Source organism: Hylaeus volcanicus, chromosome 5, assembly GCF_026283585.1.
Source record: "Hylaeus volcanicus isolate JK05 chromosome 5, UHH_iyHylVolc1.0_haploid, whole genome shotgun sequence".
NCBI lineage: Eukaryota > Metazoa > Arthropoda > Insecta > Hymenoptera > Colletidae > Hylaeus > Hylaeus volcanicus.
Window position 1 is genome coordinate 2,692,077 of NC_071980.1, and position 6,136 is coordinate 2,698,212.

The following is a 6,136-nucleotide window of genomic DNA, read 5'->3' on the forward strand; positions in this document are numbered from 1 at the left end:
CTACAGGCGAATTAGTACAGACCTGGCCGCTAGATGGTTATAGCGTCGCATGACACCTTTTCAGGGGTAATTTGATTTTGTATACGTAAATTCTTATCTCTTGGCACAACATATTTGCATATTTCTACGTGACTAATCATCTTGAGATGGTATGTATATGTACCTATCTGCATTAGATGTCTAGTTTAAAGCGAACTTATTAAACTTTAGAAGAATTATGTCTTTAATAGCTCGTGGATTTAATTGAATTAATACTTACCGTTTTAAGCAATGTTTTCAATTAATTTCCTTACTCCAATAACGCGATTCATTTTACTTAAGCTATCTGAAATGGATTGAAATTAAATAATTTAAACTTGGGAGTCTCGTTTGAAGATTCTACGTGGTGCTAAAAATTACGTATAATATTTTCTAACGTGCGCTCGTACTTATTTATTACGCAATTCGGGCGTTCGCAAGGTATCTTATTAAATTAGATCTAACATAACATTAAAAGAATTATGTTAGAGTAACCAAAATACTTTTCGATACCATATAGTCGAGTAATCTCAATTAGACCTGAATATAATTTTAGTGCCCGAGTCAAATTGACACACTAGGAAATCGAAGACATGTAACTTTGTTTTCTCTCTAAAATAATTACCTTAATTATGGGAACTGGGGATCGATTGGAGTGAAATGAAAGAAAAAAGACCTTAACGCACACCAAATTTTTTTTTTTTTTTATTAACTAGAATAATTTATTTTTTTCATGGTAGAAAAAGGAGAATGTATCTTAACTCATGGACTGCATTGTACTCATATATATACAATTACATACAATCCTCAATTGAATGTTACACGTAAATTCATTATAAATTGATTTCTTATTATTTTTCCTTATCTTCTGTGTGTTCTGCGTGGATGTGTGTATATGTGCATGTAAACGTTCAGGACCCGAAAGAAATACAACTGTTCTGCTTTGTTCACTGCTCGGAATAATTATAAAAAGAGCCTGTTCACACTTCCACTGTGTCACACGGCGTTTCGCGGAGGGGGAAAAAAGTAGCTTTGAGTGCAAATTTTACATTTCTTTTTTTTTTTTTTTTAAATCCGTGTTTTACTGCTTTTCTCGCGAAGTCTGCTTTTGTATTTTCGTTCGTATGAGGGAGATGAGGGTAGGAGGGGCCAAGAGAAAGACAGAGAAATAGCAGGTTCGATGGCGGAGTATGCGGGGATGTACAATGGTCGGAAATGAGGGAAGAACAAACAAGAAATTCTAGATGGAAGGTGTATACAAAGTATCGGTGGTGCAGCTTGGAAACGAATAATACGTGGAAATGACTTTGTGAAAATTTGTTCGTGGTTCGTTCGAACGAAAATTAGGAGAACCAGGTGTCGTGTGGGCGCGCGTCGTGTGCGTGTGTATGTGTGCAAGGATGAAGAATGATGCGGAAATAGGAATTGAAAAAATAAAAAAAAAATAAGAAAGATGGGAATGTTCTCAGGTCTCTCGTTCTGTTTCTTTTCCACGGAAATTCTTGTTCTCGGACCGTAGGAACCGTTCCTCGAGATGGAAATTTACGAAACGTAACGAAAAAGAAAAGGAAATCAAAAATGCAGACGATCGTCGTTTCTGTCTTTTCCGTTTCCGTTTACCGTTGATCGACGAGTTCGCCGAAAGAAAAATTAAAAATAAAAACACGATCTTTGCACTGGCTACTCTTCGCTCTTTTTTTCCATCTCCTTGCTTTTTTGTTCTCTTGTTTCCTGACTCGCGGTGAAACGTCTTAGCTGGGTGTTTTTCCCCTTTCAGCTCGGAAAACCTATCGATTTTCGATTCCTCGTACTTCATTTTTCTTTGACTGTTTAGCATCTAAACGCATAGTACACCTTACGAACAAAATTAATAATGAATCAAAAGAAAAAAAAACGAATCAAGAAAAAGTCCTCTTTGTCTCCTTGAAATCTACTCGTGAAAAGTGTTATTCATTTTCTTTTTTTTTTTTTTGCTTGCTTACGGTATCGTTCACTTTAGTTTTCTTTTTTTTTGACGTTTTGTATTTAATTCACTCGTTTTAATAATAATATTCATATACTGTTCTCCTTAATAGCTTCTTCTTTCATCTTTTCTTTTTTATCTGTTTAACGCGCTTACATTCAAATAGACTTTTATTAGAGTTTACACAGTTAATAAAAATTTGTGTCCGATTATTTTTACTTATTTTTCCTTTTAAAATCTGTCTCTCGCTGCGTTTTTAAATCGTTCGTTTTGTTTTCTCGTTTTCACCATTACTCCATTCCACGCTTTCTCTCTCTCTCTCTCTCTCACACTCTCTCGCTCTCGCTCTCTCTCTCTCTCTCTCTCTCATCTATAATATTACTTTTATTTATTTACGTTTTATTATTATTACTTTTTTTTCACGTTTAATTATCATGTGAGGAATTGTTTTACGTCGAGCGTGTCGCTCGTCTGATGGATCACTGTGGTGCATCCTCGCTCACGCGCGCGCTTCGCGTCGATTTCTCGCTCTTCGTTCCCCTTGTGTGTTTTTCCTTAATCGTAATAATTATTATAATAAGAGTAATAATAGTAGTCGTAGTAGTAGTAATAGTAGTAGTAGTAATAGTAGTAGTAGTAGTATTTAATAGTAATCAAAAGCGACAAATTTTGCTGAGGGACGAAGGGAAGGAAGCGGATATCGAAATTTCGTTTTCTCTTTTCGCTCGAAAGTAGGCAGATCCAAAAGTCGACTCTCGTCTAGATTTTCCACAAATTTCACGCTTATCTTTTTTCGTTTCCATAACAACAATTTTGAATGCGCGAACAAAAAGGAGCGTTCGCGCGCGTTATCACCCGAAAAGGAAAGCGACGCTGGACGGGCGCGTGAGCGTTACAAAGAATTCAAAAATAAAAGACGCGCCGCACGCAATCGGCGCGGCGTCTCGCCCGAATTTTCCTGTATCTTTTTGCTTTTTTCGTTCTCGAGCGCGAGTCGAATTATTTTCCCTTTAAACGTATCCATTTATTTTCTTATATTTTAACGTTTCTTTTGTTATCCTTGAAAACCATTCTTCCTGCGCCATGATGTCAAGTCATGGTGTATACGTGTCGGATGATGATGATGAAATCGTCGGCCATTATTACTTTTACATTTTCTTCTTCGTTTCGAAATAAAAAAAGAAAAAAAAAAGAGACAAAAAGCAACACAACGGCATTTCTACTATTCCCATTCTATTTTAACGCTAAATATGTAGGACAAAAAACTAACAGATTTCGGCATAATAACAAATCGTCGTCCACCGAGCCCGAGACGCGTCGCGAGCGTAGCTCCGCGGAACGAACCATCGCGAGGAATCCCAGCTTTTCGGGGACTTTGTATAACTTCTCTCGCTCTCGTTCTCGTTCGTTTTTATATTTATAGTTTTCTTTATATTCTCCACACTCGAGACGCTCTCGAGCGATTCGACGCGACGAAATATAACAGGTTGTCGGCTCTGACGGCTGTCGTTCCTCACTTCTCATGGACAGTTTCCCCTAGGTGACAGATATTTTCCGCCGATCTCCACGACCCCGTTTAGATTCTCAGCGAAAAAAATATTCGGCCGTGGTTCTCGCGCAGAAATAAAATACATTTATATCTCTGATCGACGACCAGTTTTACCAATCATCAAAAAGTTTCCTCTTCGGGTAAATTTCTACGATTCGAAAAAGAAACAAACGATTATTGCTCCTACTTGTTACCTTAGCTCTTCCAAGGTCGCAGTCGAATGATTTGTATTATATCCTTTCTCATATCATAGAAATTGTACCGAAAAGAAGTCCTGGAAAGGAGACCTGTGCGCGTTACATTCACGAATGTTCGCGCGTCTGCACGAAGACTGGTGACACGAGCCGCGTTTATTGTTGTTACGGTGATACGTGAGGATCTGGCAGTGACGGCGTTTACAATTTGAGGAAATGGCGAACACATACTATACATTCGACGCTGACAAAGATGACAATTGAAAACGGTGATTCCAATTTACAGAGATGGGCAAACTCGAATCCAAACGATAGCTAACGTATTCCAATTTTCATTCGAGTCACGGATAAGGTAACTCTCGAGCGTTGTGGGAAAAGCTTTGAACATACTTTCGCCCATTTCTGTATCCCGAAATTGACATAGTATTTCCTCGTTCGTCGAGCCTCGTGTCCGACCAGATCTTCGAAGACGCTGTGGGGAACGCAGACATGGTCACGGAAAACGCGCAAGAGGAATCGAGTCCCCGAGAAATGAGAAATTCCAACAACTTCACACTATGTACATCCAGAAGGGAGAGCCCATTCGCGTCGACGGGCGACCAGCGAATACGCGAAAAATAAATTGCAGCTCCGTTTTGGTCGAGCCGCGACGCCGAATACGGACTCTCAGCCCTCGACAGAGCTCGCAAACACAATAATTCTATTTCATAATTGTTTTTATCATCACTATTTCACGTTTAACTATTTCCTATTGTGTATGAAAGGGGAGGGGGTTTGGGGCGGGATTTTCTGGGGGGCTCTGCTCGATTAAACTGTCGCGATGTTTCCTTACGGTTGCTGTACGTTTCTCTCAATCTCTCTCTTTTTAACCAGCATACCGTCCCTCTATTTGTTGCTTCCCAAACTCATCCACGTCTCGTCGTCGAAACGAGCCGAAAGAAACTTGGAAAACGGTTCGAACGAAAAGAAACCGTGAACGCTGCGCGTCGATTGATCGATAACAGCGCAATTGTTCGAAGCTGTCAACGAAAGAGATCCAACAGGAAAAAGAAAACGATCGACGCGATGGGTTAGCTGGTTGCTTCCATTATCCGCGCCTTATCACGATCGAACAGAAATTCCGTGCGCGTTCGAATATTATTTTGCAAACGTGATTTAGGAAGAATTATTTTAGAAGAAAAAAAACAACAATACAAAAAGTTATTCCGGCAACCGAAACGTGGCATATCGTCTATTGATCCCTCTCTGATACGTTCCCTTGTATCCTCTCATCGCTTAATTATTGTTCCAATCTTCCTGTCACTGGATAAGACTACTTTTTTCTGCGTTAATTATTGTTAATATGCATGTAATTAAGGTACGGTGTGTTATCTGCTTGTAGCTCTGAAATTTGCGAGGTAGTATTGTGTGGGGGGGCGGGGCGACGACGCCCTTAAAAATTCCCGTGTTGGTGTCTATTGTAACAACTATTGCACTTAATGATTTGTATCGATACGTCGACGCGCTGACCCGTCTCGTCGACGGCGCGCGTCGATCATGTAAAAATGTACTGCGTATATCGTTCAACAGCGACGTTCGTTATTCGTAAAAAAAAATTAAAAAAAAAAAAACAAAATTGTCGGAGAAAAAGATCGAAGAAAGACTCTTGTTGGACACTCTGCGAACATTGTTAAAATCTTACTATACGTTATTTAATAATAGGTACCTATAAATGCCATTCGGTTTCCGTATTGTTACGTCTTTCTTTCTCTCTACACATCGTTATCTTCGCATCCTTATGCGTTAATCTCCTCTTCCATCATTCACGTGTCACTGTTCTAACTAATTCCTCCCTTTTTCTCGGTCTATCTATTTGTATCTCTTTTTTCCTCTGCGATACTATTTTATAGCTTAAAAACAAAGAAAAAATTGACAAAATATATATGACGTATTACGGTGTAGAGATATATAAATAATATCTATATATATATATATATTTATTTATATATATATATATTTATATTTATACGATATAGCTTTCTATGGTAAATCTGGTTCGTTTAATAAACTCTTAAACGGCTTATTACAGGCGGAGAGAATCGGTCCACTTTCTCTACATCATTTTTCCTTCCTTCCGCGTATTCCTTACGTATCTATTTCCGGTTATCGTTACCTCTCGTTTTTTCTTCTTCCTGCGACCTGTTCTTTCTATTTATACGTATTCGTCCTGTGTATGTTATATGTTCATATATATATTTATACATTCATATACGCGTGTGCATCATACGCAATTGCTGTGTTGGCGGTGTGCTGACGGATTTCTCGCTCGGAAAAGATGCGCGTTCGCGTGTCGATCTATGATGTGTGCACGTGAACCAAGAAAAAAAAAAAAATGTAACATCACAGCTTCCATTTCGTCTTATTTTCCGTTTA